Source organism: Mustela lutreola, chromosome X (genome assembly GCF_030435805.1).
Source record: "Mustela lutreola isolate mMusLut2 chromosome X, mMusLut2.pri, whole genome shotgun sequence".
Lineage (NCBI taxonomy): Eukaryota > Metazoa > Chordata > Mammalia > Carnivora > Mustelidae > Mustela > Mustela lutreola.
Genome location: NC_081308.1, coordinates 102,457,505 through 102,471,467, shown reverse-complemented (window position 1 = coordinate 102,471,467; position 13,963 = coordinate 102,457,505). Strand labels below are relative to the sequence as shown.

The 13,963-nt window shown below is 45.5% G+C and overlaps 1 protein-coding gene and 1 long non-coding RNA gene across 5 annotated transcripts in view; one reads left to right on the top strand and one right to left on the bottom strand.

Moving 5' to 3' along the window:
* Nucleotides 1-540: 540 nt before the first annotated feature.
* On the bottom strand, nt 541-12,761 carry LOC131821659 (uncharacterized). The gene is made up of 3 exons (XR_009349960.1): nt 12,374-12,761; nt 4,997-5,140; nt 541-806 (listed from the first exon to the last, which is right to left on the bottom strand). It is a non-coding gene; the product is annotated as an uncharacterized LOC131821659 (long non-coding RNA).
* Nucleotides 12,732-13,963, top strand: part of LOC131821657 (A-kinase anchor protein 17B-like) — a 28,232-nt gene continuing 27,000 nt past the window's right edge. For all 4 annotated transcript variants that reach the window (XM_059157913.1, XM_059157914.1, XM_059157911.1 and 1 more), the window contains exon 1: nt 12,732-13,056. The gene's annotated coding sequence lies outside the window, so the exon portion shown is untranslated. The remainder of the gene's footprint in view (nt 13,057-13,963) is intronic.

Here is a 13,963-nt window from a genome sequence, read left to right as displayed (position 1 = left end):
AGCCCTGGGAGCCTACTTTAAAAATAACAAAGCCCCTGGGTGAAGCAGAGTGGGATAGCCATCCATGGTGGGGAGTGTGGGGGCTCCCCACGGAGGTAGCATGGTATGAAGGGTGTCCCTGTGGAGCAGACTCGTAGGAGGGATCAGAGTCCAAGCAGGAGGACATGAGGATGCTCAGGGGAGGACAGTTTGGTGTAGGGAGCAGAGCCTGAGAGGGCCGATGAGGGCCTCCCGTGATGGAGTGGCGTGAAGTGTTAGAGGCCGAGTGGGATGAGGAGGACATCTATGTTGGGGAGAGGTGATGTGGGGAGTCAGAGCCTGAGGGGGCTGACAAGGGCACCCCCCTGATGGAGTGGCGTGACAGGGAGTGACAGCCCGAGTGGGACGAAGAGGGAATCTATGGGGAGTGGTGGCCAGTGATGGAGAACAAGAGGCCCGAAACAGGGCAAGCCTACATGGCGTTGGGGAGGGAGGCAGTGGAAGTGGGAGATGGCTTACTACATTATCTGTGTGTAACAGTTTACCCCCAAACTCAGTGGCTCAGAACAAACATTTATTAAATCAGTTTTTGTGTGTCAGGAATCTGGGCACAGCCTAGCTGGGTGCTTCTGGCTCGGTCTCTCACAAAGCTCCAATCTGAAGGCTCAGCCTGGGGAGCGTCTGCTTCCCAGCCTGATCACATGGTTGTTAGCAGGATTTAGTTCCTCAGGAGTTGCTGACAGGGCCTCAGTACCTCCATGGCTGTTGTCCCGGAGGCTCCCTCAGCTCCTTGCTCCATGGGACTCTCCACAGGTCAGCCAGCTTCCCTGAGAGCAAGTGAGGGGGCAAGAGAGAGAGAGAGAGAGAGAGAGCGCACAAGTGAGCAAGCCAGGCAATTTTAGGCCTATGACACCTATGGTGTTGCACAATGAAAAGCAGAAATACACAAATAAGACTACACCAAACTAAAAAGCTTCTGCACAGTAAAGGAAACAACAGAGTGAAAAGGCAACCTATGGAATTAGAAGCCAGAATCTTCCTGTAACCTTGTGAGTGAGTGACATCCTATACATTTTTCTGGATTCTGTCATTAGAAGTGATTCACTAGATCCAGCTCATAGTCAAGGGCAAGTGATTACACAAGTAAGAGAATACTACTGGGCAGGGATCGTTGGGGGACATCTTTGAAAAACCATCCAAAGTGATCTACAGTTTTGAGGCAATTCCCATGAAAATCCCTAGGGTAGAATTTACAGGAATACAAACAATCTTAAATTTTTTAGAGAAGCACAAAAGACTATGAATAGCCAAACCAATCTTGAGAAAGAAGAAAAAAGCTGGAGGCGACACATTTCCTGACTTCAAAATATATTACAGGGTGACAGCAATTAAAATAGTATGGCACTGACATAAAAATGGACATATAGACCAATGGAACAGAAGAAAGAGCTTGGAAATAAAGCCATGCATGTGCAGTAAACAGCCAACTGGGGTGCCGAGAATGCACAATGAGGGAACAATAGTCCCTTTAACAAATGGTGTTGAGAAAACTAGATATCCACACACAAAGAATGAAATTGGACCCTTATCTTGAAGGATACATAAAAATCAACTCAAAATATATTAAAGATTTAAAGGTAAGACAAGAAACAGTAGAACTCATAGAAGAAAACAGGGGAAAACTTCATGACCTTGATCTTGGCAATTTTAGGCCTATGACACCTATGGTGTTGCACAATGAAAAGCAGAAATACACAAATAAGACTACACCAAACTAAAAAGCTTCTGCACAGTAATAGTAAAGGAAACAACAGAGTGAAAGGGCAACCTATGGAATGGGAGAAAATATTTGCCAAACATCATCTGGTAAAGAGTGAATATCCAAAATATATAAGAAACTCTTATAACCATATAAATAGTAAAAAACCAAATAGCTTGATTGTAAAGATAGGCAAAAGAATTAAATAGACATTTCTTCAACAAAGACATGGAAATGGCCAATGAGTATAAGCAAGCATGATCAACGTCCCTAATCATAAGGGAAATGCAAATCAAAATCACCTCATATCTGTTAAGATGGCTGTTATCACAAAAGGCAGCATGTAAATGTTGGCGAAGAGGAGGAGAAATTGGAACTGTTCATAGGATGTAAAATGGTGCGGCCACTGTGGAAAAACAGTATGGGGTTCCCTCAAAAAAAATTGAAAATTGCTATGATCCAGCAATCCTACTTTTGGGCACAGAGCCAAAAGAATTGAAATTAGGATCTCAGAGAGATGTCTGTATTCCCACATTCACTGCAACAGTATTCATGGTAGCCACAGTATGGAAATGATCTAAGTGTCCATCAACAGATAAGTGGATAAAGAAAATATGGTATATACATACAATGGGTTATTATTCAGCTTTACAAAAGAATGAAATCCTGGGGTGCCTGGGTGGCTCGGTCAGATAAGCATTTGCCTTTGGTTGGGGTCATGATCCCAGGGTCCTGGGATCGAACCCCACGTCAGGCTCCCTGCTCAGCAGGAAGTTTGCTTCTCCCTCTCCCTCCTGCTTGTGCTCCCCTCATCAAATAACTAACTAACTAAATAAAATCTTTAAAAAAAATGAAAGCCTGGGGGCGCCTGGGTGGCTCAGTGGGTTAAAGCCTCTGCCTTCGGCTCAGGTCACAATCCCAGGATGGAGCCCCGCATCGGGCTCTCTGCTCAGCAGGGAGCCTGCTTCCCTTCCTCTCTCTCTGCCTGCCTCTCTGCCTACTTGTGATCTCTATCAAATAAATAAATAAAATCTTAAAAAAAAAATGAAAGCCTGGCATAAACAACAACATGGGTGGACCTTGAGGACATTATGCTCAGTGAAATCAGCTGATCACAGAAGGACAAATATTGCATGATTCTGCTAGGATGAGGTATCTGAAATAGTCAAATTCATGGAAACATGGCAGGGATTTGGGGAAGGGTGGAATGCAGAATTGCTGTTCAAGGGTATAAAGTTTCATCGTGTAAGATGAGTGTATTCTAGTGATCTGTCCAGTCCTGTGCTTATCGTATGCCTAAAAATCTGTTTAGAGGGTAGAGCTCACGTGAAGTGTTCTTACACAATAAAAAAGAAGAAAGAAGAATAGCACAGTGCTTAGGAAGTCATTTAGATTTTCGTTTAACCCAGGCTCCATCCAAACTAGCTATCCTACCTTGAGTAACTTACTGTCTCTGTGCTTCAATTTCCTCTCATGCCCACATCACAAGGGAAACTGGGAATTCAATGAGATTTTCCAGGTGAAGCAGGTAGAACAGTTCTTGGCATATGATAAGCAGTCAATAAATGGTAGTTACTGTCGAAAAAGAAAAGAGGGGCGCCTGGCTGATTCAGTCAGTGGAGCATGTGACTCTTGATCTTGGGGTTGTGAGTTCAAGCCCCACATTGGGCTTAGAGATTTCATGGATGGATGAATGAATGAATGAATGAATGAAAAAAAGAAAAGGTACTTCCCAGCACAGTTACATACAGGGGGATGGATAAAATGAATACCTTATAGAAACTAGAAACTAGTTCTCTCATTGTCTCAACTTGTTAGAAATACAGAAAGTGATCACACTGGAATTAGCCCCATGGTGTTGGACAGGATACATCAGAGTGAACTCACAGTTAGATACATACAGAGATAGCTATAGCTATAGAGGCAGTTATAGATATAAAATCTGTGTGTGTGTGTGTGAGAGAGAGAGAGAGAGAGAGAGAGTATGTGTGTGTGTGTGTAAGCATGTGAGTAAAGGTATAGAAGTGAAGCCTCTGAGAGGGCCAGGGAGCAGCAACACACAGGTAATATCTACAACTGGCATCCAGATTTGGCTCCTAAACTTTTTAGTGGCTATTTTCCACTAAAGGGAACCAAGGTTTCTCAGAAAGATGGCTGATTTCAGGACGGAGTAAGCGAAAGCACAAGATGAGCTTGGACTATGTTGGGCCAGAAAGTAAGGAAGCACTCAAGGAATGATGGGGACAGGTCAAAGAGACCCAAAGCCAGCTCAAAGGCGCCCCCAGTGGCCAAATTGAGGACAACTTGGGCATCAAAGTAAATGACGAAAGGAATGGATTACAACCCATGGAATAAGATAAGAAACCATTAAATCTATCCCCACATAAATAAATGAAGTGAAAGGTTGATGAGAAATGGAAGACTTACACAGTTTCAAAGCACTTACCCATAAAATATTTGTGAATTACAAAGCATAACTTTCCAGTGGAGGAGCCTGACATATACTACTTGAGTCAAATGATCGTCAACTGAGCATCATGGATAATGGGACACATAGAAATCGCACTCCACCCTGATGGGATGTGGATTACAGCGTCCCTTCTATCACAGTCCTGCCAAAGATGCATAACCTGAACCGAATCACGAGGAAATATCAGACAAACCCAAACCCAAACATTCTCCAAAATAATTGGCCTGTAGTCTTCAAAAGTACCAAGGTCTTGAAAGTCAATGAAGGACCAAGGAACTGTTCCAGACTCAAGGAGGTGAAGAAAATGTGACGATGAAAAGCTCCAAATGGGGCGCCTGGGTGGCTCAGTTGGTTAAGCAACTGCCTTCGGCTCAGGTCATGGTCCCAGAGTCCTGGAATCTAGTCCCGCATTGGGCTCCCTGCTCTGCAGGGAATCTGCTTTTCCCTCTGACCCTCTCCCTTCTCATGCTCTCTCTCTCTCTCATTCTCTCTCAAATAAATAAAATCTTTAAAAAAAAAGAAAAGAAAAGAAAAACGAAAAGCACCATACAGGGATAACCAATGAAGCTTGAGTGGGACATGAGGATTAGATGTTAATAATCTATTGATAATTTCAAATTAATAATAATTATTATTAATACATAAAAATAATAATAAAACAATCAATAAATCTATAATAATCTATTACTGTTAATTGCCTGATTTTGAGGGCTGTGTCATAAATAGGAAGATATCCAAAACCACACTGAATTATTCAGGGGTGATGGGACACCAGGTTGGTAACTTACACTCAGATAGTTCAGGAAGAAAAACCCAGGACATTCTGTTCTTTAACTGGCTGGCTCAGCTGGTGAAGCATGTGACTCTTGATCTTGGTTGGGATTATGAGTTTGAGCCCCACGTTGGGTGTAGAGATTACTTAAAAATAAAACCTGAAAAAATATAAATAATAAATAATGAAAACAAAGGCATGTCTGAAAGGCAGAGACAACTCTGAGGGACTGTTCCAGATTAAGGGAGGCTAGATGCAAATGACTAATATCATGTCTGATCCTGAATTATATTCCAGAAGCCCCCACCCTCAGTTCAGGAACAAAAGAAATATCGTACTATCAAAAGGAAATGATAAAGCAAATTAACAAAGTGTTAACAATTGAGGAAACTTGGGTTAAAGAAACACGGAAGTTCTTGCAACTGTTCTGTAAGTCTGAAATTATTTTATAATAAACAGTGACTGGGGGCACATGGCTGGCTTAGTTGGCGGAGCGCGCGACTCTTGATCTCAGGGTCATGAGTTAGAGCCCCAACGCGGGGCATAGAGATTACTTAAAAAACAAAAAGTTCTTGGGGCATAACATCTTTGATCTGCTCTAGAGATAGGACTGTGATTGTCAAACATTTCCTCCCAGGCTGCCTTCCAGCATGTGTTCCCAGTCTCTATTGCTATAAGAGCAGATCTTATAGCACACACGTACTTGTTTTGCAGCCACCCAAGACATGATTCTGTGCTTAAGTCCATTTCTTGTCAAGCTGGGAAAAAACCAGTTACCAAAAAAGCACACACTCTTTGTTCTGGCAATTCCTCTGCCAAAAAGAACCCCGCATGTATATAGAGATATTCATACATGGATGTTGACTGTGGCATTATTTGAAATAGCTGAAGACAAGCCTCCATCCAACTGTTCGTTGACAGAGGTTTTTTCCCTACCGTGAAGCACCATGTAGCTGTTAGGATGACTACTCTAAAACAAAACAAAAGGAGACACGCCAGAAAATGAGTGTCGGCGAAGATGTGGAGAAACTGGAGTTCTTGTGCCCTGTTGGTGGGAATGTACAATGTTGCGGCTGCTGTGGGAAATGGCATAAAGCTTCATAAAGAAAAATGAAAAACGGAGCTACCATATGACCCAGGAATCCCACTTCTGGGTATATATCCAAAAGAACTGAAAGATATTTGGACACCCATGTTCATGGCAGCACTATTCACAATAGCCAGGAGGTGGAAGCAGCCCACAAGGCCACTGATGAATGAACGGGTAAATAAATGAATGGATAATGGATGAAGAAACAGATGGATAAATGGATATGGATATGATGGGTGAATGGACAAATAACTGAATGGGTACATATGAATGGATATGAATGGAGAAATAAAATGCCATGGGAAAACGGTGGTAAAATGGGTATAGAGTGTCAGATTTGCAAGACGAAAAAGGTCTGGAGATCCATTTTGTGCATATACTTAACACTATGGAACTCTACACTTAAAAATGATAACAAGGGTAAATTTTATATTTTGTGTTTTTTACCACGATAAAGAAATGAGTAAATCTAGATGTTTGCTAGCGAGAGATTCCCGAGGGAGATCATTAAGTGAAAAAACAAGGTGTAAAATGGTGTGTATGCTGTGATTCTGTATTTGCACGGAAGTGTGTGTTTAAAAGATACATGTTTGCGGTTCTCGTTAAAAATTCTGGAAGGATAACGTAAGAAGCTGGTAATAGTGATTACTTGTAGAAGTAAGGCTGGGGATTCAAAAGGGGAAAACTATTTCTACTTTCTCATTTTACCTTTTATTTTAATGTCTTCTGTACTTTTTTAAACCACATGCATACATTATATTTATAATAAGTGTTTAACCTTTTATTTTATTTTTTTAAAGATTTTATTTATTTATTTGTCACAGAGAGAGCACATGCAGGCAGAGTGGCAGGCAGAGGCAGAGAGAGAGCAGGCTCCCCAGTGAGCAGAGAGCCCGATGCGGGACTCGATCCCAGGATCCCGGGATCATGACCTGAGCCGAAGGCAGCAGCCTAACCGACTGAGCCACCCAGACATCCCATGTTTAACCTTTTAAATCATAGCTTACAATGTGCCAGACATTATTCCAAGCCCTTACATGGAGTAGCTCATTTAATCTGAAAATTATGAGGGAGGTTCTTTAATAGTATTATCCCTATATTATAGATGGGAAACAGTCTCACAGGGATTAAGTAACTTGGCCAAGGTTACACAAGGTCACTCAAGGTGGTAAGTCCTCCTTGAGTCCAACTCAGGCAATCTGATGCTAAATCCTTCCATTTCAAGTACTGCTCTATGATATCTGTAAAAAGGATTCACTTCCTACTGTTAAAGATCAATGTAAGGGCACCTGGGAGGCTCAGTCAGTTAAGCATCTGCCTTCAGCTCAGGTCATGATCCCAGGGTCCTGGGTTTGAGCCCCACATTGGGCTTCCTGCCCAGCGGGGAACCTGCTTTTCCCTTTCCTTCTGCCTGCTGCTTCCCCTGCTTGTGCTCTCTCCTTCTCTCTCTGTGCCAAATAAATAAAATCTTTTTTTTAAAAAAAGATATATATATATATATATATATATATATATATATATATATATATATTATAAACACAATGCATGCTCATTAAGTATAAAAACCCAAGCTAAAGGGGAAAAAAATCTAAGCCTTGTTTTGCCATCCAGTCTATGGTAGATGCACTATTTTTTAGTCTGATTGAGATTATATTGAACATACAATTTTGTGTTCTGCTTGTCTTCCTCTCCATATATTGTCATTTTCCGTTTAAAGTCCCATTTCTTGGGGCACCTGGGTGGCTCAGTCAGTTAAGCGTCGGACTCCTGGTTTTGGCTCAGGTCACGATCTCAGGGTCCTGAGATCAAGCCCCACGCGGGGCTCTGCATTCAGCGGGGAGTCTGCTTCTTTCTCTCTGTCCCTTCCCCACACTCACGTGCTTGCTCTCTCTTTCTAAAATAAAATAAATATATCTTTAAAAATAAATAAATAAATAAAATACCTTTTCTCAAGTCCTTTCATAAATAGTCATAGTGTTTTTAGAGCTGGCAATGAGGGCCCCACATTCATTTCAGAGAAGAGGCAGAGTAATAAAAATCTTTGGGAAAAAAAAGCATGGAAAAAAAACGGCGGGAAGAGGAAAGCATGGGTCAGCAATTTCTAAGGAAGGACTTCCCTTGTCCATGAATGAGAAAGTCTAGATTTTATTTTTTCCCTTCTTTCTGTATCTTTATTGTATTTAGGACTATTCATATTGGGACAGTTTTTTTGGGGGGGGGTCGGTATACCTAAGTGACTGTGTCTGGGGAGCAGCAGGATATTGTGGAAATTTTTTTGGGAATCCAACTCGAGGAAAACCAAAAGAGGATAATTGCTGTTTTAAGCTACTACTACGAAAAGAAAAAAAAAAAAGTGTAAGTGTAATGATGGGGAATCCTAGAGTGTTAGAATGTTAGACTAAAAATAGATTATCTAGCCCAATTCCCCCTCATCTTACAGATGGGAAAACTGAGCCCCAGGGAAGGAAAATAAACCCCTGCAGGCGACACAGCTACTAAGGCAGAGTCTGGACTAAATCTGGGTCTCCTGATTCCTCCATCTCTCTGTTTTATAAAACTTCTGAAACCCTTTAAAACCAATTAATTAATCATTGTAAGAACTCGGCGAAGTAGGTTAGCGTTATTTATTCTGACTTTAGAGCCATTTACTGAAAAAATGACAGACGTCCATAATTGAAAACTGATTCTACTGTAATTAAACATGTTTTTAAACAGTCCAAAAAGAACAGACGATTAAGCAGGCTTATCATCTTGGGAATTAGCTTTCTTTTTCTTGCATAACCAGTTTAAAGATCACCACTTCTCACCTGGCAGCTTAAATTCCTTTTATATTAGGCATAAAGCCTGTCTTTGCTTAGTAAGATTAAGCAAACACGGAGTCATTAGATTAGCTGTATCTCAGTGCTCTCAGCAAATGAGCTGGTGGGGGAGGGGTAGCAGGGCACCCCACGACTTGCATAAATTATTAGAATGCGTCCATTTGTCTGCTGGTTTTCCTTCCCAATGACTTCCTTAGGCTGCAGTTTCTTATCTTCCCTTTTGTTATATGGAATAAGCAGGGGGATGCACAATGGGCTTATGGAATTGGGTTTGGTAATTTGTATCTGAATATGATAAAACAGTTCACCAAAGCAGACTTTAATTCAGCTTTACGTAGAACATTCTTTCACCATTAGAGCAAATGAGATGGAATTTTTAGCACAAAATTTGAATTGAAGTGCTTGCATTAGAGACCCAAGGAATAGGTAAGTTTGGAGTTCAGGGCATCTTGTGGTGACTTTCTCAGATTTTCTTTCTCTGCTCTCAAGCTGGAGCGTCTCCCTTCCAAAATGTACCTCTAATGCCACAGTTATTTCCTGCCACCCTTAAAAAGGCCCAGGGCCCCCGTGTCCTGATCTTGGCCTGTAGGAGGGGAAAGATTATAGACAGAGCTGAAAGAAACCTTGGAAAGCATCTCATTTGATTTTATTGATGGGGAAACTGAGGCCTAGAGTGACCCGGTCTCTTGCCCAAGGTTAACAGCAGAGCTGGGATTTGAATACCCCGAGCAGTGATTTAACGGAGGTGAGTCTCAGCTTCCTCCCCCGTAAAATGGAAATCAAGAGATCTTACTCAGGTTATTTTTTTTAATAACATTAAAAAAATTAACATATAATGTATTATTTGTTTCAGGGGTACAGGTCTGTGAATCATCAGTCTTACACACTTCACAGCACTCACCACAGCACATGCCCTCCCCAGCGTCCATCACCCAGCCTCCCCATCCTTCCCCCTCCCCTCCCCTCCAGCAACCCTCAGAACTTGGGTTATTCTGAGGATCAAATTTGACAACATAAGTGAAACCACTTTGAAAACTGCACCTTCAAACGTTTCTATTGAGCTATGCTGCTTTCCTTATGCTAAATAATTAAAAAATGCTAGCATGTGGCTCTTCCAAGAGGGGTTTGCATTTTGAAAGGGGGGGGATCCCGAGGACACATTTCACTCTAGAGGAAAGAAAACAGTGGACAGAGAAGCATTCTGGGTACCCCTCAAATGCCTTAGTCATGTGGAGACAATTTTTTCACAGTGAGAGCACAGCCTGCTTCCAGAGGCCAAGGAGCTAAGAAATTTAGCTGAAAAACTGCCCACAGAGTAGTTTCTAGCGCTAGGGTGGGGTTTGATTAAACTAACTTAGAAGTCCCTTCGAACACTGAAGTTCTGTAATTACATGATTCCAGTGGATTCACTTTTAAAAGCTTTATCTATTTATTTAAGGGGGGAGGGGCAGAGGGAGAGGGAGAGAAAGTCCCAACGGAGTGTGAGTGCAGAGCCCAGCATGGGGCTCCATCTCACAACCCCAAGACAATGTGTGCTGAAACCAAGAGACGGACACTTAACCACCTGTGCCACCCAGACGTCCCTGGATTCATTTTTATAACATACAGTCAGTCCTGTTCATGTGCTTTCTCTTCGGACCCAGAAACATCAATGCCTACGGTATGTTATAAATTGCTATCCTGATCTGTTTATCTAATTGTTTAAGACGTAATTGACCTATAATGTTGTGTAAGTTCAAAGCATACAGCGTCGGTCTGATTGATCCTGATCTTAAAAAAAGAAAAAGGAAGAGGAAAAAGAACCCAACATAGGCAATAAGCACGTACTCTCTCACACACCGAGCATCTTAACAACGAGTTGGGGTTTTGTAAGCTAAAGTGAAAGAAATGAAGGAAAATGGCCGTGACCTCTGGCCTTCAAACCGTCAACCTTAATGGAATGAGGCTGACTAGTATTGAATGATACTCTGCAAGGAAGACAATCCCAGTCTCAGCTGCCTGAAGGAATCTGAAGTCCAGTCATTAGAAATAGCTGCTTGATGTCTGTACGGCTATGGGAATGGAAGCAGAATCATTACCCCCTCCTGGGAAGCACCTGATGAAGGGATCAAGCCAGATTTTTAAAAATCACGTTGTTATACCTCCCTACTTGACACATGTAGGTGCTCAGGGTAGTATTCAGTGAATGAATCAATAGGTCAGGATTAGCGGGGTAGGGAGCAGGTTATTCCAGACTTTGTATCAAAGGCATAGAAATGGTTGGAGAGCGCGGCTCATTTGAGAAACAGCAGGAAGTCAGTCGATCTCAAGTATTGAGTGCTCTGTGTTGGAGGTAAACCAGCTAGTAATGAGGCCTGGGCGGGTGAGGCCAGATCACCAAGGGTTTCACATGCTCTGTGGGGGTTCTGAAGCTCGTCCTGGAGGCCAAGTGGGGGGTGTGTGGAAAAGGAGGAGGAAAGGTTTTTAAGCTGTGGGTGGGCTTTTAGGCTGGGTGGGGTGACAGGATTATTTTCGTGTTTTAGAGACCACTGTGGCTTCTGGTGTCAGATGGATGAGGACAGGAGCCCTGGAAGGTCGCCCAGGGGGGGTACAAGCCGAGGGGTAAGGTGCTCTGTGAGGAGCCTCTTTGGCCGTTCTGCATACAGGGTAAGGGCCTGAGCTTGGCGGTGGGAGCAAGACAAATGGACAGAAAGAAGTACAGAAGGAGCCGGCAAAGAGGTCTTGATAGAAAAGAGTGAAATTAGCACCCCCCCAAAAAAACCCAATGACATTTACCAGCTAATCAAGTAGAAAACAGAGCCTTGTGTCAGCAGCAGCAGTGAGAAAGAGCCCTGGGGGGTTAGCTGACAGTAAATCTAATATTCTTCAGCTATGATATGGCAGTCGGGAAAGCAAATGCCATCCTACGGAGATGGAGTAGAAAAATCTACCGTCTAGACAAGGGATGTGGCGGTTGGGTCTGCTCTATGCAGAAGGGTCTGTGTCCTGGGGCTGGCGGTTGAGGGGCGGGGAGAGACTTCTTTCCCAGCTTCTGCTTTTGAAAGATAATAAAGGAAGTGGCGTAAACTCAAAGAAGAGCCTTGAACTTAGTTCTTTGGAGCAACAGATTTGTCTTCAAATTGTTGGGCCCTTGTGGAAAGGGGGGCAAAGCTGGCTTTGTGTGGGTTCAAGGGGGCGGAAATTATCAGGGGGCCGATTTCACTAAACCTCGTGCTACCCAAGGGGCTGTTCAAGGTGTCAGTGAGTCTTTGTCACGGGAAGTCGTCCAGCCTAGAGGGCAGAGCCCCTGTACACAGGACAAACAACAACAACAAAACGCAAACCAAAAACGCAGCATTCCGGGGACAGAGTCAGTGGATGACCTTCGAGATTCCAGCTGACCCTGTGATGTGCAAGTATTGGCCAGGCGCGCGTACGTTTTGCGGCAGCCCTGCTGGGGGATGAGGCCAACAGTACCTCTCTCGTTAGCTTTTGAAATACTCACATTCAAAAGAACAGGTCGCGTGGGGGGTCGGCAGAGCAGGTGAGCTGCAGCCTTGAAATCACTGTAACTTCGTGCGGGGGGGTTGGGGGGCGGCGGGAGCCTGGGCACAACCTCGCCATCGTCAGGAGCAACCGCGCAGTGGGATAAACTTTGGCTGCAGCTTTGCCGCACGAGAGGGGCGGGGTTACTTGAACGGGTCCTCAGGAGAAGGAGATTGGCCCCGGGGGAATCGAGGGGGCGGGACTAGCCCATTGTTGCCATTGGTCCTGAGGGCCAGTTGAGGGATGGCAGCGAGGGGGCGGAGCCGGCCAGAGGAGGCAATTGGTTTGGCGAGAGCCCACCGAGGGGAGCAGGCGGGCGGGCGATTCCGCAGCCGGGAGCCGGGAGCCTGGGGCCGGGAAGCCGCGCCGCGGCCAGCCCGCTAGGGCCGCAGCGGGGCGAGGGGTGCACGGGGCGTTGGCACGGGGGCACGCGCGTGCGTCGCTGACTTGGATGCGGCGGGGACGCTTGTGCGCGGGGTGCGCTCGACGCGAGCCATTCAACAGCTGGCCTCGCGGGCCACAGTCGCAGGGAGCGACCGGGAGCGTTGGCGGTTGCGACTGCGGCGGCTGGAGAGAGGCGGCGGGAGTTCCGCCACCCCAGCGGGGACCCGAGTGGAGGCGCGGCGGCTCCTTAGACTCCCGGTAAATGTCCCCCGCTCGGCTCGAGGCAGGCAGGCGGCCACGTCCTGCTGCGTCTTGGCCCTGGGCGCCCCGGCCTAGGGGATCTGCGGTCCCTTGCAGCCAGAGCCACGCGGGGCCCTCGGTGGGGGCAGGGGAGGGGATGCGCGGAGACCCGGGCCACCCCAGCTGCCCCTGCAGCGTCAGGTTTTCTGGAGATGTGCTTGGGCTGTTCCCCTGGTCCTTTCCCTGCTCCCTTAGTCCGTGCCGCACCTCCTCGGGCCCTGGCGCCGCACTAGGGGGCGCTCTCGCACCCTCTCCGGGGCTCCCTCGGGCCCCTCTAACAGCAGAGGTCACTTGAGGCACTCCCCTGGGGTACGCTGTCTGTGGCATCCCGCTTATGGGAACTGAAGGTGCCCTCTCCTGTTCGATCCACACGCCGGGGGCCAGGGCTTCCTCCCCCTGCTCGGCCGGCACTCATCCAATTAATCATTAGCAGGGCTCCTCCCCCTCTGCCTGGCTGATGACCCGGTCCGTGGCTACGGGGACTTGTCAAGAGTATCGCTTGAGATTTTGGTACGGGTGGAATAATACCATTTCCAGTCTGCCTGGGACAGCAGGACTCACCCACAAGGCTCGAATCACCGGGTCCTGAGCTTGGGTTGGGGGTCAGCGGGGCGAGGGGAAGGAGCAAGTTGGAGAGGCCCAAGCTGTAGGGGAAACTACCATTCTCCAACTGGGGGGTGGTGCGGGGTGGGGGGGAGGTGAGGGAATTGGGGGTAGTCTTCGTCTTTGGGACCCGCGTCTTCACATTTGTTCTCCTGCCTTTACTGCGATTTTATTTATTTATTTTTTAAGCCAACCATTACTGGAGAACTTTCCAGCACAGCTAACGCTGAGGCATGACTTACTTGTGTTGGGAACACTGGCT